Source organism: Cibotium barometz, chromosome 42 (genome assembly GCF_041138505.1).
Source record: "Cibotium barometz isolate CiBa-2024 chromosome 42, ASM4113850v1, whole genome shotgun sequence".
In the NCBI taxonomy this organism is placed as follows: Eukaryota; Viridiplantae; Streptophyta; class Polypodiopsida; order Cyatheales; family Cibotiaceae; genus Cibotium; species Cibotium barometz.
This window is the reverse complement of record NC_141087.1, coordinates 13,822,874-13,848,173: the sequence shown is the minus strand read 5'-3', so window position 1 is coordinate 13,848,173 and position 25,300 is coordinate 13,822,874.

The following is a 25,300-nucleotide window of genomic DNA, read 5'->3' as shown; positions in this document are numbered from 1 at the left end:
ATTCTATGCATAGAAAGATGCATATTGAAAATTTTTATTATAAAAGTGTTATTTTCATTAGATTTAAATTCTATGCATAGAAAGATGCATGTTGGAAATTTTTATTATTATAAAAGTGTTATTTTCATTAGATTTAAATTCTATGCATAGAAAGATGCATATTGGAAATTTTTAGTATAAAAGTGTTATTTTCATTAGATTTAAATTCTATGCATAGAAAGATGCATATTGGAAATTTTTATTATAAAAGTGTTATTTTCATTAGATTTAAATTCTATGCATAGAAAGATGCATATTGGAAATTTTTATTATAAAAGTGTTATTTTCATTAGATTTAAATTCTATGCATAGAAAGATGCATATTGGAAATTTTTATTATAAAAGTGTTATTTTCATTAGATTTAAATTTTATGCATGGAAAGATGCATAATAGAAATTCTTTTTTATTTTAAAAGTGTTATTCCTATTAAATTGATTTTAATAAATAGATGCATAAAAGGATATTCTTTTATATAAAAGTGTTATTTCCATTGAAATTTGATTTTATGCATAAAGAAAATTTTTATATCAAAATTAGATTCTCTTTAATTCTATGTTTAATTTCCATGAATATTTGATGAATGAATAAGTAAATACTCTGTGAGGAAAATTTTTATCATTTCATATTCACTCAAATTGTAAAGAGAAAATTCAGAAAATTTATCGTAGTCGGAATTTCACATAAATGATTAATCCCTCATCGGAATTCGTGATTAATTTAGAAATCAGTTAAGTGAATATTCAATGAATGAAATTCAGTAAAATAATATAATTGAAATATCACCCCCTTTTTGAGAAAGATAGTGCAGGACAAACCTTATCAAACTCGAACCCAGAATCAGACTATGACCAAGACCAAACTTCTTCGTCAGTTTCCAGGAAAGAAGATATGACCAGTTCAGGAAAATACACTCCAATCTCCCGCCAAACCTAAAACTAAGTTTAAGACCCTTTGAATAATTGATCTGTGGATCAAGTTACAGAATTCGAGGAATTCTGTTATGGAATTCAGAATTATGATCACAAGTTTTGGGAATACTGATTTAAGATATACTCGTTGTATTCAAAAGAAAATCAAATTGAAAACTTGCATAGAAACCTTGTTTTCTTAAAGAACTATCTTACACCAGAATGCTGGAGGGAGCATTTGGTATATCTGTTTTTCTAAGGGAAGTTTGGTTGCAACAGCTGGTGGGGAGTGTTCAAAGGATAGCTCATGCGGCAAAGCTTGCCCAGGTCTTAACCAGCCTCAGTACGGTTAAAATGGTGCGCTTTCGGTATGATGGACGAGGGCCGATGAAGCGGTCCCTGAGTGAAGTGCCAAGACACCTAAGGAGGATCCTGGAGGGTTCTAACCACGCGATGCATGGGCTCGCGGTGCCTAGGACACCCATGCGTATGTCATGGAAGATAATTGTAAGATGGACCAATGATTATTGTAATCTGTTTACTGGATCTCGTTTGCTGACCAGCTAACGGAGAGTCCAGAGTGATACTGTTTTTGAGAAACAAGGATTGGATGAAAATTTTGAGTTATAATATCTGTAATCAATAACTGTTTGTTTTATAAGTTAAAGTTTAAAGAGGAGTGTGTGCGTACTTGTATTCGAAAGCAAAAGTTAAGAAAGGCATTCAATTATGGGTGGGGGTGAGTAATTGTCTGGTTCTACCAATTCCAGTGGTTGGACCCATGGGCCGGATGGGGTTAGGCTACAATTAGTAGAGTTTTAATAATGAAATCGAACAGTTAAATAATAACTTGAAGACTTCTCAAATCAATAGATCAATGGCTATGCCTCATTCAATTAGAAAAAAAGCGTTGATTTCTTCAAGTTAAGTCTGTAATAGTTTTCCTTCTATCTGGTTTATTTAGGTGAAGCTTAGTTTAGACTCTTGACCCCGTTAGAAAATTCGTTGTTAAGGAAATCAAAAAGGTGGAATCGTCCCCGTTTTTCAGAGACAAGGGAAATTTTCCTGGTTTCGGTTTTCGGAATGACCACCAGTGTAGTCTCGTGTTTGGACATTTGAGGGCAAGGCACTGAGTGGGAAACCTTGCCCCGCGCAAGAGGAAGTTACTTCCGCTGCTATCAATCGGGAATCCGCCGGTGTGCAGAGGGGGCAGTGGGATCTCACACTAACGCTTTTTTTCCCCGCTCATATGCTACTTCTCCTAGAGAGGCCCCTCTCTGTTTCGAATGCAATGAGCCGAGATACTTTAAGGCCAACTATCCCAAGCTAGTATCATCTCTACCTCCAAGCGGTAGATCAAATCAAGGCCAACTATCCCAAGCTAGTATCATCTCTACCTCCAAGCGGTAGATCAAATCAAGGCCAACTATCCCAAGCTAGTATCATCTCTACCTCCAAGCGGTAGATCAAATCAAGGCCAACTATCATCTCTACCTCTAAGCGGTAGATCAAATCAAGGCCAACTATCCCAAGCTAGTATCATCTACCTCCAAGCGGTAGATCAAATCAAGGGCGTGGAACCCCCATCCATCAAGGTGCAAGGGGTGGTGGATGTGGCAGAGGGCCCAAAGCAGTTGCTCGCACCGCCTGTTCTATAAGTGAAGAACCAACTCTAGAGATAGCTAAAGAAGAACGTGCCACAGTCCATGCAGTAGTAAAACCCTAGCCACTCATCATCACGGTAAGCTATTCTAGGTTTTGATTTATTGTGGTGGCAGTACCCATTCATTTCTTTCTCTAAGGTGTTTACAAAAATTAAACTTGAGTCAAAAACCAGCTAGAAGAATGGTTGTAGAACTAGCTAGTGGTGGGAAGGAAGTAGTAACTTAACATTCTGTAGGAAACCTTGATTTCTAATTGGGTAGTGAGCAAACTCATGGTCATTTTAGAGTCTTGCCATTAGGAATTTATGATGGGATCCTTGGAATGGACTTGTTAATTGCAAACAATGCTAGTATTCACTGCAGCCAAGGGAGTATCACTTTTAAAAATGACCATGGCCAAGTAGTATCAATTTAGGGAAAGGCAAGTAAACCTAAGTCTAGAGTAGTCAAAGCAAAGCATCTTCTCAAAGGAGCACGTAAGGGACAACAAGTTTTCCTAGTTAACTCAACAAAGCTAGTGAACCTAGTAAAGAAACAAATCCCTCTTGGCTCCAAGAATTCTCTGACATCTTTCCTAATGAGCTCACAGGGTTAGCACCTCCTCGAGAAGTCGAGCATGAAATTGAGGTGATCCCCGATGCTTAACTTGTCTTAAAAACACCCTATAAAATGTCTCTTCCTGAAGCCATTGAGCAAGTATTTGTACATCCTAGCAGCTCTCCTTAGGGAGCACCCGTTCTTTTCCAAAAAAAGAAGGACGATGAGTCTTTGACTCTGCATAGATTATCGGGGGTTAAATCAAGTCACCGTCAAGAATAAGTATCCTATCCCTCGCATCGAGGAGCTTCTTGATAGGCTTCATGGAGCCAAAGTTTTCTCAAAAATAGACTTAAGGTCTGGTTATTACTCCAAATCAGAGTCAGGGAAGTAGATACTCCCAAAACAGCTTTCAATACCCGTCATGGCCACTATGAGTTTACTGTAATGTCATTCGGGTTAACCAATTCTCCTACAACCTTCAACCGCCTAATGCAAGATATATTCCATCCTTACTTGGATGAATTTGTACTTGTTTTCTTTGATGACATCTTAGTATACTCCAAGTCGATGGAAGAGCATGAGGAGCAATTGCTGCGTAGACATAAACTTTATGCCAAGAAGAGAAAATGTACCTTCTTTACTCATTAGATTGAGTATCTTGGATTCATTGTCTCCCAAGATGGTATCTCGGTAGATCCCACCGAGGTCAAGGATATATTGGAATGTCCACCCCCTAAATCAGTCCGCAAAGTTTGTGGATTTTTGGGAATCACAGGATGGTACAAGATTTTCATCAAAGATTATGTCCTAATAGCTGCACTCTTGACGGATCTTCTTAAGAAGGATTGCAAAATAGTGTGGTTGCTAATCCATCAATTCAACTTTGATCAGCTCGAAGCCATTATTACCTCAGCGCCAGTCTTGAAGCTTCCTGATTTCACCAGGGAATTTGAGGTGGTTTACTGGTGCTAGTAGTCTAGCACTTAGTGGTGTCTTAGGACAAGAAGGGATACCAGTGGCTTGTACTTCTCGAAAGCTAAAGCAATATGAAGCAAATTATCCCACCCATGATTTAGAGCTCTTAGCAGTTGTTCATTGCCTCTAATTATGGAGACATTATCTCCTAGGGGAAAAATTCGAGCTCGTAAAACTAACCACAAGAGTCTAAAGTGGATCTTCACCCAACCTAACCTCAACATGAGGTAGAGAAGATGGATGGAAATCCTACAAGAATATGACTTTGAGATCAAATTTTGCCCTGGGAAAGATAAAATGGTAGCGGATGCACTCTCTCGCAAATCCGTCTTGAGTGCAATTTCGATGCCACATGATCCCATACTGGACAAGGTCAAAGAAGTCTCATCTCACAATCCTAATTACCAGAGGATGGTAAAGTTAGTAGAAGAAGGAGAAACTTCAGAGAAAGAAAAAAATCTAATCAAGGGGTACTTTATTCATGATGGGAGTCTTTACTTCAATCAAGGGCTATGTATTCCTAAGGATCTAGCTCTAAAGAAGCTAATCCTCCATGAAGCATGATAGCCCTGCTCTGCAGGGCATCCAAGCTGCTATGCAAAAACATTGAATGATATAAGGAGGAGCTATCATTGGGCACGCTTGAAAAATGATGTCCTTCGGTACTTGGAGCAATGTCTCTCATGTCAAAGGATCAAAGCTGAAAGAGTCAAGATGCCTAGGAAGCTTCAACCCTTGGATATCCCCCAGATTAAGTGGGAATGCATAAGCATGGATTTTGTCACAAGTCTCCCCATTGTACAAGGAGGATATGATTCCATATTAGTGGTGGACTTACAAGGAGGATATGATTCCATATTAGTGGTGGTGGACTTACTTACCAAAGTAGCTCATCTTATACCAGCAAAGAAAACCTTCAAAGCTTCTGATGTTGCCCGGTTATTTGTCAAAGAGGTCTTCAAGCTTCATGGTCTTCCAAAGAGGATAGTCAGTGAGTGATCGGGATTCCGATTTCACTTCAAAGTTCTGGCAGTCCTTATTTCAAGCCTTGGGAACTCAACTTTGCTTTAGCACAACTTATCATCCAGAGACCGATGGCTAGGCTGAGAGAGTCAACCAAGTAATTGAAGACATTCTTAGGGCATATTGTGGACGGGAACCAAGAAGATAGATTCAATACCTTCCTTTGGTAGAATTCTCTTATAATACATCTTATCTCATCTCTTAGCTCTACCAACCGCGCTTTATGGCACTCAATGGAACCATCTGATTTGCATTTCACCTTATAAACCCATTTGCAACCAATGACATTTTTGCCTTGTGGTAAGGCAACCAAATCCCATGTTTCATTATGAACCAATGCATCCATCTCAACATCCATTGCCTTCTCCCATACATGCTTCCCAATAGCTTCTGTATAGCATGTAGGTTCCACATGCTTCACCAAAGAGGTCATATATGCGTAATGCATAACAAAGTCATGATATGTCAACCTGTCAACAGAATACCTGACCCTCTGGGATCTCCACAATGCATGCGGATCACTCTGAACACTTGTCACTCTAGTATGTGGAGGCACATATCTATCTTGTCTTGCACCTGGTGTGCGTAAAATTGGTATGCCAAGTTCCTCATCCAAACTTTCTAAACTTGACGACTAATAACCTGTAATGCCAATTCCTTCAACCTTCGTTTTCCCTTTATCCACAGCACTACTCCCAGTGCTCACACTCTCATGTCTCAAGCGTCCTGACCATGGATGTATAGTGCTACTCTCAGACTCTGCTAGCCTCCTAGACATAGAAATAGAACTTGCTTGTGGCAAGTTCACATGCACATCAGCATCAACGGAATCAATGACACCCTCATCCTTTGCCTTGTACCAACTAGCAAGTTCATCAAACACCACATCTTATGAGATAACCACTTGCCTAGTATGCGGATTGTAAAATTTATATGCCTTGCGATCTTGTGCATACCCAATAAAAACACACTTTTCTACCTTAGGATCCAACTTCCTCCTTCTCTCATCAGGCACATGCACATAAGCTATGCAACCAAACACTTTGAGGTGTCCAATGTTTGGCCTAAAACCTATAAGCCGCATCTCTGGCATACTTCCATGTATGACTATTGTGGTGGGTGTCTTATTAAGTACATACACCATGTAGTGGTACACGCTTCTGCCCAATAATAGTCTGGCATGCTCTTTTCATTGAGCATCGCCTTGGCCACATCACAAATGACTCTATTCTTCCTCTCAACAACACCATTTCGCCTTGGTGTGTACCTACAAGTTAACTGCCTTCTTATGCCATGCTTTCTCAAGAAATTCTCAAAAGCATGTGAGGTGTATTCACCACCTCCATTTTTCCTCAAACATTTTATCCAAGAGCCATATTGCTTCTCTGCAAAAGCTTTGAAGTCAAGTTGAAGCCTTCAATTTTTGGCAAAAGGATAAGCTATGTTTACACATGGTTGCTCGTTGCCTCATCCTATAAAATTGTGCTTGTATCTTGGGGGTGCACACGTAAGATATTTGTATAATAAATTTGAGAAATTAGATTGGGGAGAAAACCTTTTGTGAGGAAAAACATAGGGTGATCAAATAAGAAACTAGTGAGAGGCTGAATAGAAGGATAGACCAAAACTTTGTTTAGAGAAATTTTCAGGATATATCTCATTAAATTGCGTATTCCTGGAAGTGAAGAGAATGTGCAAAGATAGATGATGAACCTGCAAATACACACAACACAAGAAAAGCAACAAGTAAATCAAACCTAATTAATAGAGCTTGGGAAGGCATGCAAAAAAAATTGAAATAAGAAAGGGATGGGGGAAGGGAGAGGATACAATTAGGAGGTGCATATTAGAGACACACATTCCCTAAAGAGGGCAAAACATTACTGGTTTTCCAAGAATTGACTCCCCTTATCAATGGATTCCGTTGGACTGGGTTGCATGCTAAATGTGCCCAACCTTTTCACCAAAGATATCACACTCACCTATGTTGTAATTCTGAAAATACTTCGGTATTCTAGACACATTCTCTTTTCCAGTTGTTCTTCTCTCCGAGTTTTCTTTTTGGTCTCAACTAGGAGGATTTCTATGTTTCACCTTTGAAGCACTTGGCTATCATCTTGTGCATGCCATGGTTCCATAGGAAGAGTGTTATTATTTAGATTCCTGAAAGGATCATTTCTTTTAAGCATAAGAATAAGGATATCAATATTGTAGCAAAGAAGAAAGGAGAAACCATACTATGTACCTGTTTCGAAAGTAATAAAGTCTTCCATCTTTGCATATATGATCTTTGTAAAAAGATAAGAGTGAACTTTGAAGACTTAATGAAAGATTTGAACTTTCTAGAGGGAGAGACTACAATTTCTAGAGGGATAAAAGGATTGCTTCATGGATGTTATTCCAAGACAGTTGCCTCTTGAGCGACTAGAGGATCGTGCCGCCATATGGTTGATTCCAAGGAGTTTGCCCCCAAATCAACCTTCTTACCGTGTGAGTGTGGTACAACAAGAGGATATTATGACACAAGTATATGACTTGCTATCAAAGGGGTTGATATAGAGCCTAGTTCTTATAGTTTTGATAATTCAATTACTATTTTACTCGATAATTCAATTACTATTTTACTTGATATAGAGCCTAGTTCTTATAGTTTTGATAATTCAATTACTATTTTATTGGATTTCTTTCCTTTGAATATTCACTTAACTGATTTGAACTAGTTATCGAAGGGTTGATGATATATTGGATCAACTGGAAGATGCAACATTCTTTAATTGGATTGACTCAAAGAGTGGCTATCAGATTCAGATCTTGCGAGATAGGATATTCACAAGACTACCTTTTGTACCACTTTTGGATTGTATGAGTATTTATTGATGCCTTTTGGACTCACAAATTCTCCAACTACCTTCAATTGCATGATGGATTGGATCTTTAGACCACATCAAAAGTATGGAGGCACTTTCTTTGATGAAATCATTGTGTTTTCCATAACTGAAGAGGAACACATAAAGCATTTAGCTAAGATATTCTAGGAGTTGGCGAGAGCACAATTTGTTCACATAAATGGAAAAAAGAGTGCGTTTTTTAAAATAAGAGATACAATAACTTGGACAAATAGTGTGCAAGGAAGGAGTGCGAATGGACCCAACAAAGCTTTAGGCCATCAAGAATTGCCTAGAATTGAAATTTGTATATGAGGTGTGCAGTTTCTTGGGGTTATGCTCATTGCATTATCTAACCATTGCTACTCCATTGCATGATATAACCAAGAAGAAAGTAGTGTTCCGATGGGGTGAGCATTAGACATGCTTCCAACCTATTAAAGGAGAAGCTGTTAATTCCACTTTTGATTAACAAAGATGCTCCTCCAATTGAGGACATTAATAAGTGTTATATAAAGGCACTATAAAAGTTGTACATTTTGAGATACTGGCCACCCAAGGCCTTAGTTGTACATTTTGAGATACTGGCCACCCAAGGCCTTAGTTCGTAAGTTTTGGGCACCCTAGTGTGAATAAGGGCCAGATGTATAACATGCAATTTCTCATAATGAAAGAACGCAATCCCCCTTTGTGATATGAGAGCTCTTGCCTTGTCTTGTGTGAGAGAGAGTGAGAGTGTACTCTAGTGCATGTTCCTCTTCTATGCATGTGTATGGGAGAGTGAGAGGTAGATTGCCTTACATTATGGTGTGAGCGACTCCGTGGGGTGACAGTGTGGAGGTGGAGTTTGGAGGAGTGGAGCTTCCCAAAGTGAGCATGGAGAGCCTTGGGGGACATGAGCTCGAAGCATTGGTAAGTACCCACAATGATATTCATTATCTATTACTTCTTTTGATTGTGAATGGGTGAAGTTCTCTCTTTGGAGGTGTGGTAGTCCATAACATTTTTGGCGCCGTTATCCTCGGAAACACTGTTGTTTCTTCCATCCTCTTAGAGCTCTAACTCCCATTATGCAAGATTCAATATGGCCTTTACATTTTGAAGGTGCATTGTGAAGAAACTGTGTGGATAAGGTTTGTGTGGAAGAGAAGAAATTAGAGTAGTTGTGGAAAATCGTGTGTTTGGAAGTGTGGGTGAGTACTTTCTAGTACCTAGAGGAAAGCTACACTTGGTTTTACTTTCAATTTTGCTATTTTTGTCACCAATTCCTAAAGCATGAGCTAGTAGTTGGTGGCACACCGTGTTCTATTTTTTCAAAAAAAATCATTAATACAAAAACAAAGAGCCATTGGTTGTGTTAGTGACTTGCATTGCACTCTAATTGCTTGGGACAACCTTTGTGGGATCATTTGGATAGGGATATCGCACTCTAAACATCATTTCTATTGATGTGGCTATTAACACGGAATGAGAAGGATACAGTTCATGACGTGAAACACATCCCACAATCCGTATCAAAAATTTTAGGATTGCATTACTAAAATTAGGGTGCCTTATCTTGACACATATGACACAAAGAAACGTCAAAAATCTTATACAGCACCCCAACTTTGTGTAAGTGGTGGCCGATGCTTCCACACATATCATGGCAATGCCTGAAGATTCATCCTTGAAAGAATCACCCCATAGCACAACCACAAGCTCGAGAGGCTTCAAGAATGCATGCATGCATCTAAAGGGTAGATGGAATCCATTAGTAACTAGTTGGTTGCAGTATATGCACGTATTTGGGTTTGTAAACTGAGGGTCTGATAGGATAGAGCATCCGGGTAGGATAAACTCAATGAGCATACATCACTCTTTTATTAAGCTTAATCTCATCAAATGCATATCACCACTTTTGTAAGGGACTAGATGACTTCCCATCCCCACCATAAGGAATTCATGTCAAATCCACTCATAAATAGATAAATTTAATGGTAAAGGTTTCCATACATGGTAAGGAAAACTCAAGTTTGTCTATGCACTAGAGAAACTATTTAGTGCCAAACAAAAGAACTCCAAAATAAATCTAAAATTTTAATTTTTAGGGTTGGACATAAAAAAGAGTGAGTCACACCATGCACATTTAAATGAAATGAAAAGTGTTATGTAACAACTTGCATGTGTTGGGTCTCAAGTGGAAGAGGAGGATCTCATATAAATCCTTCTCAAGAGTATGCCTTAGAAGCATTTAGCCTATTGGTGGCTACCTTGAAGATTGTTGGAGCAAGAGGAAGACTTCAAACAATCAAGCTAGGCCACATAGAGAAAGATTGTTGGAGCAAGTAGAAGACTCTAAACAATCAAGCCAGGCCACATAGAGAAAGATTGTTGGAGCAAGTAGAAGAGTCTAAACAATCAGGTAGACATCATGACGAAAGAAGAGCCAAATGAAGGTCCTTCCCAGGAAGGAGGCCAATCCTTGGAAAGACTCTTCTAGTCAATGAAAGAGGCCATCCCTGTTATAGAAGAAGATTCTAAACAATCAAGCAACAAGTAGAAGACTCTAATTAAGCAGACATCATGACAAAAGAAGAGCCAAATGAAGGGGCTTCTCAGGAAGGAGGCTAATCATCAAAAACTATCTTTTATTCTGCATGAGGCCATCCCTTTGTTGGTAAATCAAACTCAAGAGGACTAAAATGTATAGGGGTGATAGCATCAATTCACATGGTGAACATAGGAATAGAGGTGTGCTTAAGAGTGTGCTAGTGTGAGTGATCTAATCTATGATGTAAGGCAGTATGCCCATGTGTGTGTAGGCTAGAATCTAGGAGAGTACAAGTGTGGTGTGGAGAGAATCGTGGAGTAATCAGGGGAGAGATTATAGGATCTGGATTCCATCTCATGGATGATGTCAGTTGTAAAAATCTCTAGCCTATATATTCAGGCTCTCTCATGAATAAAGTACGTTTTTGTGTGCCTACTACTGTGTACGTTGCCTCTATTGTAACATGGTATCTTAGAGCATTAGTGTAGGTATGTTTCCTTAGGCCTTCCGCATCATTTCCACTCCAAATCGCTTTTAGTTCATCAGGTCGTTAGCCTTTAATTGTTAATTGCTACCGTTAGGTGCACTAATCACACTTCACGTAGCTTTCTTGAAATTGTGGATCTGGATACCCAGTCCTTGGAGTGCTTAGATTTTCTCATCCACCAAAACATTGGCAACCAAATCCCATAGGCCTCTCCCTCACATCAAGGCGCTCTCTTCTGGTACCTTACAGTAGCAGACTTTAGCGGCAGCAGTAGCCCGACATCGTGCTTGACACAGCTGGGTGACTTCACAACAGCTGGGCGACGTCTAGGAGCAACTGGGCGACTTCAAAACGCAGCTGGGCGACTTCACAACAGTTGGGCGACTTCAAAACGCAGTTGGGCGACGTCTAGGTGCAGCTGGGCAACTTCAAAATGAAGGCATTCAGCACGTATGAACTTTAGAAGCTGAGCATTCAGCCTGCAAATGGAGAAAAACCAGTCGTAATGCTGTTCCTGCTTCTTCCCTCCAGTAGTGCGACCTCATTTGCTGCCCATCCATGCCCTTGAAGTCAAACAGTGGACTGATCTTCAAAAGAGAGAAGTAATGCTGCTCTTGAGTATGTCATTGCATTTGGAAAATATTTAATTACTGCTGTATCAAGTTCTTTTCAAATGACAAGCTCCTGCTGTTCATCTAATGAGGCATATGTAAAGAAGACCAAGTCAAAAAGGCGAGCCAAGTATCAAGTCAAGAAGACATGAGCCAAAAGACTCTGGGAGTATCAGACAAAGGAAAAAAAACCATTCGGATATCACTATGCCAAAAGTCTTGGTTTCTCAGAGTTCCTTGCTATGAACATGCATTTGTATGAGGATGGTGATTTCTTCTGCCCCCAAGAAGACTAGTTCTTTCCGTTAAGACTTGGGTGTTTGTTAGGAGCTTTAGACATTGTTTTCTTGTTTTTTTTTTTGGTCAAGATGCCTTCAAAGGATAATGATTTAAGCTTCAAGTTCTCTAGAACTTCATTTCATACATGGCAAACTAGGTTGGTCCTCATGAAGAAAAGTTTATGGAATATTGCAAATGGAAAGGAGAAGAAACCTCGGGATCCTGCTCAAGCCAATGCATGGGAAGTTTGCGCGATGACAAAGCACAAGCCATAATCAAGCTAGAATTGGATGACACTTACATCCATCATGTGGATGAATGCAATAATGCCAAGGACACCTGGGATGTTCTGAATACACTCTTTGGATCCAAGTCAAAGAGTTCTAAGTTTGGCCTTCTGGTTGAATTTTTCCATCTTGAAATGAAGCCTCAAACCTCACTTGCTTCTCATTTAAATTACATGAAAAGTCTCCTGACTCAACTTGCGGGTATTGATTTACGCATTGATGAGGATGTCTCCATTGGTGTATTGCTCAAATCTCTTCCTAGTCCTGAATATGACAATGTTGTAACAACCCTCACATTAGCATTTCACCTACGGCCTTCGGAGTTTGGCTTTTGGGTTGCAGATTCAGCGCGTCAATTGCTTCCACCTATAGATTTTGATCTGTAGATCCAACGTTAGCTGCTTCCACTTGACTATAGAATATAATATGAAAAATTCGCGTCAGTCCATTCCACATCAGCTTCCGACCTATTGATCCCACGCCACTAGATCCACATCAGATTTTGATCTTCTGATTCCACCTCAGCTTCGAGCCTGCTAATTTTGTATCAAATTTTGGCCTATTGATTCCATGCCAGCTTCCAACCTGCTGATTCCACATCAGCAGATTCTACGCTCGTCGATTTTGCCTGTAGATTTCGACCTATAGATTGTTGGTTTAGTGAGTTTGCACATGGATTGAGCAGACATTTGAGGTACTCTGAGTCACATGAAGCTACTTCCTGTGTCAAATATACTTCAGTTTGCACATGGATTGAGCAGACATTTGAGGTACTCTGAGTCACATGTAGCTACTTCCTGTGTCAAATATACTTCAGTTTACGTATTAATCTACTGTGTAAAATGTTTGAAAGCACCAATGACTTGTTTGGCATGTTGTCCACTAGACGGAACCAACTATCCAATGTGGGAATATATGATGAAGCATGTACTGGTGACAAAGAATTTGGGAGTGTATGTATCTAGTGCTGACTTAAGGCATGCTAGTTTCTAGTGCTGACTTAAGGCATCCTAGTTCCGTTGGTGCTAACTCAAGGCCTGCTAGTTCTGCATCTATAGCTAGCACGTTAGGCGGATCCACTACTTGAACAAGTGATCCTAGTTCTAGTGGAAGTGCATCGCCTGCACCTGTTCATTCTACATAATAACAACTCTATTGGGATGCTAAAGATGTGCATTATCATGCCTTGATTTCTCTCTCTTGTAAATGAGAAGTCATACCTCATATCCATTCATGTACTTCCTCTAAAAGTGCATGAGATATACTTGCCTCTCTGTATCAGATCTGTAATGAAGCTCATGTAGCTTATCTACGAAAAAATCTTGACTTAAAGCATATGACTAAGGGTGATTCTGAGAGAGAAGTTAATTAATATTGGTAGCCATCACACGTGACAGTTCACTTGTCTCTATGGTTTCTAATGGCTTGCCTGAATCCTACCAAGGATTTGCTACCACTCTCCTGACAAAGAGGAATACCTATTGTACTCATTTGATGAATTGGTAGCAGTCTCATTCCAATTGGAACAATATGATTGCTACAAATTAGGCTTTTGCTGCCTCTCAATATGGCAAAGAAAAATCTGGGACTACCTCTAGTGCTAAACCTAAGGGCAAAGCTAAACCAAAACCATTCATATCCTCCTAAGTCCAAAGAGGTGAATAGTGAGAAGAAGAAGAGATGCAACTATTGTCAGAAACCTACTCATGTAATTGAGGAATGTTGGAAGTAGACAAAGAGTGAAAAAATGAAGAACCAACAAGGTATTACTACAACTACCATTGACAATGCCGAGGAAACAAATTTCACACATGATGGCTATGCCTTAACTGTTACATGCAATGCTTTACCTGCTTCTTGTCACTGTCGCCGGATGCTGTTTGGTACTTTGATTGGTACTTTGATTTAGATGCAAAATTGTCAACAACTAGTGTTGGTTCATCTGATGCAGCAGAAGAGGTTAATTGGGTTCATGAGATGATTGTGCCTTAGTCACTACATCTTCATTGCATGATGTTTCTATGCCAATCATAGATTCTGGTGATGATTTGTACTCTAATGATTATGCTTTATAGCACATGTCACCTAAGTTGTCTCTATGGCTGTTGCGTTTGAGGGGGGGCACATGTTGTGTATTGCTATTGGTGATGATGTCCTTGGTCACTTATGCATTTGACCTCTCAATTATGCTATGTCTTGGAGACATTCCTTTATACAGTGATGTTTTTGTTGACATGTTTTACTCTTTTTCCTTTCTACATGTTTGAGTTGCCTCCCCTTTGCAACTCATTTACATGGATGCTAATGGTGTCAGAATGTTACATTATCTTCAATTTTTTTGCCTTATCACTATGCATAATTCAGGAGTTTCTTTACATCAATCTATGTGGGATTAAACATCTCTTTTATTGAATTGGTAGCTGTCTTGTTAATAGGAAGAGCAGTCTCATTCCAATCAAAACAATATGATTGCTACAAATCAGGCTTTTGCTACCTCTCAATATGGTAAAGAAAAATCTGGGACTACCTCTAGTGCTAAACCTAAGGGCAAAGCTAATCCTAAACCATTCATATCCTCCTAAGTCCAAAGAGGTGTGAATAGTGAGAAGAAGAAGAGATGAACTATTGTTAGAAACCTAGTCATGTAATTGAGGAATGTTGGAAGTAGACAAAGAGTGCAAAAAAGAAGAACCAACAAGGTATTACTACAACTACCATTGATAATGCCGAGGAAACAAATTTCGCACATGATGGCTATGCCTTAACTGTTACATGCAATTCTTGACCTGCTTCTTGTCACTGTCGGTGGATGTTGTTTGGTACTTTGATTTAGATGCAAAATTGTCAACAACTAGTGTTGGTTCATCTGATGCAGCAGAAGAGGTTAATTGGGCTCATGAGATGATTGTGCCTTAGTCACTACATCTTCATTGCATGATGTTTCTATGCCAATCATAGATTCTGGTGATGATTTGTACTCTAATGATTATGCTTTATAGCACATGTCACCTAAGTTGTCTCTATGGCTGTTGCATTTGAGGGGGGGCACATGTTGTGTATTGCTATTGGTGATGTCCTTGGTCACATGCATTTGACCTCTCAATTATGCTATGTCTTGGAGACATTCCTTTATACAGTGATGTTTTTGTTGACATGTTTTACTCTTTTTCCTTTCTACATGTTCGAGTTGCCTCCCCTTTGCAACTCACTTACATGGATGCTAATGATGTCAGAATGTTACATTATCTTCAATTTTTTTGCCTTATCACTATGCATAATTCAGGAGTTTCTTTACATCAATCTATGTGGGATTACACCTCTCTTTTATTTTTCCATACACACCACCATGCATGGTGTTATTGAGAGGTTGACTTATACTCTCATTATATTCCTTGTTGCCCCCACTTGACAAATTCTTGTATTTGGGATTTCTATCTTCCTTTATTTTCAGCATTTTCATCCCACTTACAATGCTGAATTTTTTTTATATTAGCCAATTTCCATTGTTTATTATGACCTTGCCAGCTTGACCATTGACTAAGGTTCCTTTGTTGATGTATTGGCATTCAGTTGGACATTGACAGCTTATGCTGCATTGATGTTGCAAATGGTGACTCTAGCACATTGTCCACAGTGCTTACATCTTCATGTTTATTGCTGAATTAGTTGAGCCTCCTTTGGCTCCAAATCAACCTTCTGCTACTATTGACAATCAACCAATTCAACAGCCCAACTTTCCCATATTGCTCCACATCAGCCACACTTTGATCATGATGCCATGGGTGATGCATTAATTGAAGAGCACATGCCCATTCATGACTCACAGAGAGTTCTCCATTGATAGAAAGATGCCTACACTTATGTCAAGTTAGACATGTGCTACCTCTTGACATGCATCTCATTTTGTTGATACATCCCTTGTTGTTTCTACATTAAATGATTAGCCACTTTCTCCTTTTGATGCATTGGAGGATAATCATTGGGTTTATTTGCTTGTTTGATGACTGGCCTTGAAGAGGGAAAAATTTTAGCTTTCATTCGTTGAATTAGAGCATGCCTTTGATTTTACAGACATGGGGCTTTTGCATTATTATTTGGGTATCCAATTTATACTAGTTGAGGGGGCCATCATGCTATCTTAGAGAAGATACATTGTGTAGCTCTTAGAAAGGATCCAAATGGCAGATTGCAAACCTGTTTCTACTCCTATGGAACTAGGCTTATGCCTATCACTTGAGGACTCTCTTGAGCCTTTTGAAGTTACCACTTATTAGTAGTATGTTAGATGCCTTATATATCTATGCACTACCCGTCTTAATATTCAGTATATGCAGTGTCACAGTTGAGAAGATTTATGCATTACCTTGGCACTTTTGGCAATGGCAAGCAGTGAACTATGTCTTTCATTACCTTTAAGGAACTCGAGACTTTGCATTGTCTTATAGTAGCAATCCGTCTTCTTTATGCTTTACCACCTACACTGATAGTGATTGGGAAGGATGTTATGATACTAGGGTGTCAACCAATGGTGGTAAATGTTTCCTTCTTGGAAGTTCATGTATTTCATGGGTCAACAAGAAGCACTCATCGTTGATAATGGCCACTTCTAGTTGTGAGGCTCAGTACAAGGTAGCATTCATAGCTACTGTGGAGTGTGTATGGCTCCACCATCTATTGGCAGATCTCGGTATTAGACAATTGTCTTCTACCACCATTTTCATCGACTGCCAGAGTGTATTAGCAAATGCACAAAATTTGGTTTTTCATGCATGGACAAAGCACATTGAGATGCATTCATTATGTTAGGGAGAGGCTTCATGCAGGAGAGATAGCCTTGACTTGCATGCCTACACATGACAATGTGGCAGATGTGTTTACCAAGTCTCTTTCGAGAGAAAAGTTTGAAGCTTTTTGCAAAGCTTTAAACTTATTACTTGGGTAGTTTGCTACACCTTGTACACATTCACACCATTTACTTCAAGGGAATTTGTTAGCCTTTAGCCTTTGGGATGTTGTGGTGTCTATAGTCTTACTCATGGGAGCTTTTCACCTTGTGTGAACATACTCTAGTGTGTTAGGCATGTTAGCCCTAGGACTACATGTATCTCATAATCCACTAATTTATGATTATTCTATTAAGTACTTCCAGCTATCACATCTCATCTCTTTCTCTCTGAGCTCAATATGGCTGTGTGTGACTCTGTGTGTGTGTGTGTGTGTGTGTGTGTGCAGAGCATCTACTCCCTCATCTAACATTTTATAACAATGCTGCAGATTGTGATTAATGCCTAGCCTTCTTTTAGACATGCAAAAATGTGTTTTTTCAAGCCATTTAAAATCATTTGAAAAATGATTTTAAAAAAGCATGTGAGTACAATGTTTCTACCATGACTCATCATGTAACTTTGAGTTTCCTTTGCTTAGAATAGCCATACGCCTCACACTATCCATCTTTGTGAATTCAATTTCATAATAGCATGAGAAGCCTACACATAGATGGTCTTTAAGCAGGTAGACCAACGTTGGCAATAAAGGTGGTCTTAAAGGATCACAAAAAAATTGAACCGTATTCAAGAGTGTATTAAAAAAAATAATCCACGAGGATGGTAGCCATCACACCTACAAAAGTTAAGGTTTACAACAAAATGTGTTGGATTGCCATGAAAGGTGTATCATAACCAATAACAACTTAAATAAACTAGTGGCAAGACCTGTCTCTGACGGGTTGAGCTAAGCACACCATTTAAAAAGACAACTTTGTGAGGAGACAACCCATTCCCCATCCTCTGGACATTAGATGTTTGGATACCATAGAGTAGGCCTTAAATTTGAAGACAATCATGGACATCTCTCTCTCTCTCTCATGTTTATACACACACAAAATCTCTTTACATATACATACACACATACATGCATACTTTAGGAACTAGCACACATATAAACATATATAACATATATTCATATACATGTACATCTATAATGTCTATCCATATATATTTATGTACACACACATATATGCCTACATACAAATACACATATTTATGTTTTTGTAAATATATATGTTCACATACATACATCATATATACGCATTCATACCTATACATCCATATGTATCCATGCGTAGAAGCAATCAAGTATACATACTACATGTATATGCATTTTTAACTCATCCTTATGTAAATGCACATATTTGCACATATATGTGTACATTGTACTCACATAGACTACCTATACATATGAACAACATCTATCTATTTCACATAGACCACCTATACATATGAATAACATCTATCTATCTCTAGACATACATAAGTACAAACATAGCATACTTGTACCTATACACACACACACACACACACACTTATTTACACACACACACCCCTATACCCATACCTAGTGGCATGACTTGTCCCTAACGGGCAAGAGGATTCTTGCATGCATAAAAACAAAAGGCTTGTCATGGGCAGTTAGTAGAGATAACCTTATATTTAGAGCCAATTTTGGGCCTCATGGTCCTCAACTTGCCATCCTATATATATACATACCATGCTTGCCATATATATCCATGTAGAAGCTCCTAAAGCACTTACATTTCTTTGAATAAAGTGTGTACACAATGTTGTTTACTTCCATGTGCCACTATCATTGCTACTTCTTCACAAAGATGTTAAAATGCAAGTGATAAGCTATGGTGGATCAAACGCAAGAATCAACATCATTAGCAAAGTGATTAGATGATGATTAAGATAAGATTAGTGAGAAATTAACTGATAGCTTAATGTAGCCATCAATACTCAAAAACTAGCAAATACTCATTAGGCTAATGTCTCAATTTATAGTGTTTACATCCACAAGATGCCAAGCACCTAATCCCACTGATTTCTCCTTAATTTGTGCCACCTCCCCTACATCTGGGGGACACCTCATCCTTGATTCTGTCCACCTCTTCACTTTTCCCAGAATATCTCCACACATCCTAAATATTCTCATGCTACCCTTTATTATCTCCTAGTAGATTCCACTCACATTTTCACTACTACCCACTTATTTATAGACTCTCTTTTATAGCCTCTTGCTAAGGGCTTGTTCCCACACACACCCATTCACTTGTATATTTCAACACCTCCCCTCAAGTGAATAATCCTAGTACACCTGGACTTTATACCAAGTTTCCCTCTTACTTGGTAGCCCAAGACTAGTGCCTCAAGTCCCTAACTCATAGTCCTTGACACTCTCTCTATGTGTCCAAGGCTACTACAAGTGCCCGTGACCTTGAATAAAGTGCTCACACATACATCTACCACATGGCCTACATCATCGATGGCTCAAAGGTGGTTTTACTCTGTTGGGGCAGGTTACATTGGGTTGTGGGGTTTCTCTCTCTTTCTCTCTCAAAAAAGATGATCTGACTCCACTTCTTTAGGAGTCTCCATGAAGTTTGCCGATGTCGTTCCTTCTTCACTGGTGGGTTTGTAGTCTCTTGCCATGTGTCTTGGCTTCCCACAGTTGTGGGCAAGTGAAGGTCCTTCCTCCTCCCCTGCCTCTTCCTTGTCCTCGTCCTCGTCCTCCTCCCCCGCCTCTTCCTTCCCATAGTTGTGGGCAAGTGAAGGTCCTCCTCCCCTGCCTCTTCCTTCCCACAGTTGTGGGCAAGTGAAGGTCCTCCTCCCCTGCCTCTTCCTTGTCCTCGTCCTCGTCCTCCTCATGAGAATCCTCCTCATGAGAATCCTCCTCGGGTGAAGAATGCTTTTTCCTCTCTAACTGTTGGGTCCACCCCTTTCTTCTCTTTGAGCTTGGTCTCTTGCTCTAGTAGAGCTCCTTCTATCTCTCATGCAGCTTCAATTCAGGTACATTCTTTAAGGTTGCTATAATGTTTTCATATTCTCCTTTGTCCACACTCTTCCAGAAGCACTGCTAGTGCCTCATCATCCTCTACCTTCTTACCAATGGCTGCCAGTTGTTGCTTAATGCTTTTGTATTTGTTCAAGTGTGTGATTAAAGGTTCACTTTCCTTCATATTAAGTTTGTAGAATTGCATTAGCAGATTTATCTTTGAATTTTTTGCTTGAGTGCCAAATAATTTATTGAGGTCATCCCATGCATCTTTTGCCCCCATTGTATCCCTGTGATGTGGTGAATGATTTCATCATTTAAACTAAGTGCAATGAGTCCTAATGCTTTCTCATTCCTGATCTTTCACTCATTTTCCCCAATCACCTCTAGGCATTCATCTCTTCCCTCAACTAGTCCCCACAAATTTTTCCTCATGAGCAAATACACGGTCTTTGTTTGCCATGTATAAAACTGCTCCCCATTAAATTTAGCTATTTCTTGTGCCGTTCTCATGATGATGTGAAGGGGTCTTACCTCTTGATCCAATTCAAGATTCAAGGGTAGTGTCTACCATTTTACAACTCAAATCTGGTGTTAAATGATGATCACAATAGATTTATCAGCATAAATTTATCAAAAAAATACATAAAGCCAAGTGTAGCTGATCTGTAATGAATGGTTGGAGTATCAAACCATCTCCGAATTATAATATGAAGTGATAGGGATTTGTATTAGATACCCAATGGTAAATTTGTACCCTTAATTACACCAAAATACAATGATTAATGTTGATTAATCATTGATTAGTAAAATAATCTCCTATTTTATGTGCAAAAAACAGAGTGCGGGGAGGCCAGATTTGGTGCCTTAGAGTTCAAATGAGCTCAAATCCTTTCAAAGGCATCAATAGAAGTTAATCTCGTAGAGGATCAAGCCAAGAAACAAAAGATTTGACCAAACATTGAATGCCTAATCTTTTTTTACCAAAGTCACTTGCAGATTTGATGCAAAGCTTGATGCCACTGCTCCTTGAGGAATTTCACAAATCTGACATCACCAGCATATAGAGCACCCTTGAAAACCCATAGGGCTAAGAGGAGTTAGACCAATTCCTTATGTGTGAGTGTAGATCTAAGTTTTTCTTCAGAAAGGAGGTGCCTGCAAATTTGTGATTCTTGGTTCCTCCTGGTGGCAATTCGTCGAGTTGAATAGGTGGGCTTGAGCATGGGGCTTATAGCTAGATGAGGCTAGAAGCTTAAGGTCTATTGTTAAGGCTGGAGGGAGAGGGAGCTCCTCCACCAGCTGGGGGTGTAGAGAATGGTTGGAAAGAGGCTAAAAAGGTGATTAGCTCTATTTAGGCTCAAAAATTGGATGGATCCTAAGCTTGGCTCCGATACCATGTTAAAATGCAAGCAAAGTAAAACCAGTCCAACAATAACCCTATCTGTTGAATCCTAGATATGGAGGTGTGAGTACTTAGTGTGATAATTATCTTGCCAAAAGAGAAACACTTGATATTATCAAAGACAAGGGACTTTGGAAAGGATGGTGAAAAAGGTGGGGATCTTTGCATCAATGAAGATTTTGTGGATGAGGTTTAGTTAGAGGGTGTAGTGCTATAGCTCGAGGAGGCCAGAGGGTGGTTGGGGGGAATAGCAAAATTTGGGAGTTGATGGATACATCCGTCAAGTAATCCACATTTTTCTTGGTTTGTCAAGGTGACCTGCTAGTTGGGGTCTAGCTTTGAGTACTAAATCAATGGCTAACATGGATTTCTAAGAAATCCCTAGTTTTGGCCAAGTGTCAAAATCAATGGCTAACATGGATTTTTAAGATGTCCCTAGTTTTGGCCAAGTGTCCAAATCAATGGCTAACATGGATTTCCAACAAGGCCCTAGTTTTGGCCAAGTGTCCAAATCAACCTCTAACATTGAATTCTAATAAGGCCCTAGTTTTGATCAAGTGTCCAAATCAACCTCTAACATGGAATTCTAATAAGGCCCTAGTTTTGATCAAGTGTCCAAATCCACATCTAACATGGATTTCTATAGCAAGGTCCTAGTTTTGACCAAGTGTCCAAATAATCTACTCTAACATGGACTGCCATGCTCCACTACCCTTATTCTAGGGATACATCCCACCCCACCCAGCCCTTATATCTTCATATTGTAATAGGCTAGGCATAAACTCTATTATCATTCACCAATCCCTCTAATACTATGACATTTGCAAGAATATTAAGTAAAGCTCTTCAATCTTTCATGCATCTCCAAGAAAAATAACCAAGATCAAATGCCCTTATGGAAGCATGGACAACAACGTCTGAAGTGCAAGAGCTCTACAAGCTCACAACAGAGAAAGTGGTAGGCCTTGCAGACAAGAACATGCTAGAGGTGAAAGCAGCAAGCCATTGGGATATGGAGAGATTTTGGCATCAAAAGAGGCTCCTCTTCAAGGAGAAGTTGCCACCTTCATTGCAAAAGGGTCAATGTGACCACCAAGACTGATGGCTAGACAGAAATCTACAACCAGTTGGCCTTTGATGTGCTGAAGTGTTATGTCCATGATTAGAAAGGTAAGCGGGAATCGTATTTAACTTTAGTTCAAGCTGTTTTGAATGATTCCTTTTCTTCAGCTATTGGTAGGACTCCGTATATGAAGTAGCGTTTGGAAGACCATTCCAGTTGACCAGAACCTGGTCTTCATTACTTGAAGGCGAATAGAATGACGGAGTCTTACCCAGGAGATTTTGGAGTCAGTGAAAGATGGGTGGCTAAAGCACAGGAGGTCTATACTTGACAGGCCAACAAAGACCAAAGGGATATGAAGTTCTCAGAGGAGATTGGGTTTATCTCTCTAGATTATGAAGCGAAGGCTGAAACTAGTGGGCAAGCGATGCCCGAAGCTAGGGTAGACGGAGAAGGCCAAGATGATAGTTGAGGTGCCACATGCTTTCATGTATTGTTACTTGTGTTCAACATCTCATAGGTTTTTGTTATAATATACTATAGTATTGTAATTTTTCTTTGAAATATAATGGAATTTGCATCTCTCTATGGTGTCTTTTGTTGAAATATACAAGTGAATGGGTGTGTGCAGGAACAAGCTCTTAGCAAGAGGCTGTAAAAGAGAGTCTATAAATGAGTGGGTAGCAGTGAAAAGGTGAGTGGAATCTACTAGGAGAGAATAAAGGGTAGCATGAGAAGATCTAGGATGCCTGGAGATATTCTAGGAAAAGTGAAGAGGTGGAGAGAATCAAGGATGAGGTGTCCCCCAGATGTAGGGGAGGTGGCACAAATCAAGGAGAAATCAGTGGGATTAGATGCTTGGAATCTTGTGGATGTAAACACTATAAATTGAGGCATTAGCCTAATGAGTATTTGCTAGTTTTTTAGTATCCATGCCTACATTAAGCTGTCAATTAATTGCTCACTAATCTTAATCATCATCTAATCACTTTGCCCTAATGATGTTGATTCTTGCATTTAATCCACCATAGCTCATTTAATGGGTACCATGGGGATGGTTAAAGAGAATGTGGGAAAGAGGGAGAGCTTCAACCCCTAGCAAGCAACACACACAAGAGAGAGCAAGACACAAGAGAGAGATGGATGGCTGAATTTTCTTCTATCTTCTTCTTCTCTACTCAACCAACATAACATAAAGATAAGAGTACACACTATATGGGTTAGTACTCAACTACTATAACATACAAGGGTCGGTCCATAATGTGAACCCGACTAAATGAGCTGGCGCTATAACTATACTAGTCTCTAGTAATCCAAAATGGCTATCACACAGCCTGTCATCCCACTGGCCCGCATATCACCCATAATCTCACCAACGATGCCAGTGGTGTAGATGCGGAATCTATCACCCAAGCTATAAGATCCCTGTCCCCACTGCGCAATGAATTCAGGGGTGCTAGCAGCGGAAGTAGCACTTCTTACACAAGGCAAGGTCCCTCACTTGAGGCCTCGCCCAGGATATCCAGACAAGAGACTAATCGATCGGTTCTTCCAAAACTGGACCTGGCAAAACTTCCCTTGCTCGGAAAGCATGAGCGATTCCTCCAAGATAATTTTTCTCTAACGTAGTCAAAAGCCTTAACTAACTGAACTGATCTGACCAAACCTGTAAGTCCCATAGACAGATTAGGGAAAAGATTACACTTGGATCATAGAGACCAACACTTTTTTCCTCATTGAGAGACACAGCCGTTGATTCTTTTCCATAGAACAATTTTTGTCCGGGATTTACTTCATCTATTGTACCATAATAGAATTGAGTCTCAATATAGGGATCCATCAGTCTAGCCTAACCCCATCCAACCCCGTGGGTTAGCCAACCGCTGTAGTGATGGGATCCAATTAAGAATTTGGTTAGGTTTTATTCCGAGTACTAGGGAAAAGAGTTCCCAGGTCCCCTAGCCGGGTATTCATGCAAACTTAAAATTAGTCACACCACTTACACACCCAATATGAAATTGCCTTTTTCACAGAATTAGCTATCTTTAAAATAATCATTTAATGAAATCATAGAGTCACTGATCATAATCCTCAAAATCTCTGGTTGAATCCTTAATTCCAATCATTCCTTCATCGGTGTACCTATGGCATCATTGGGAACCAGAATGCTCACCACCTATCCACTCAGGGGGCCTTTTCGATAGTTCCTAGCTCATATAGTAACCGGCAATATATTCACATATAGAAAATGGAATCTCCATTGAAGATCAACAAGTTTGTTTTATAGAAACTGTGGATCCATATAAAAGAGCCATGGACTCATCCGTTGAGGGGACCAGCAAGGTCAATCAACCAGATCCATGCCCGAATTCAGAAAACAACTCTTACTCCTTGTTCCAATATCTTCCTCGACGCACGTGTGGGTATCGTCGTCGGCGACCCAGAGCCCGAGCACCGTATGGTAAGCACCCTCTAGGATCCTTCACAGGTGACCTAGCGCTTCACTCATAGGCCGCTTCCTTGGTCCCTCATCCACCGTATCGGAAGCTCACCATTTTAATCAAACCAAGGCTGGTCAAGACCTCGGCCGACCTTGCTATGCGAGACGTCCTCCATGTCAGCTGTTGCAACTTTATCAGACTAGGTCTCCACAACCTCATTCATAAGATGGTCAAAATGCTTCCCCAGCATTCTTGACATAAAATATCCATTTAAAAACAGGTCATAAATACAGTTTCTATAACGAACTCTCGTCTTTCCACATTGTTTC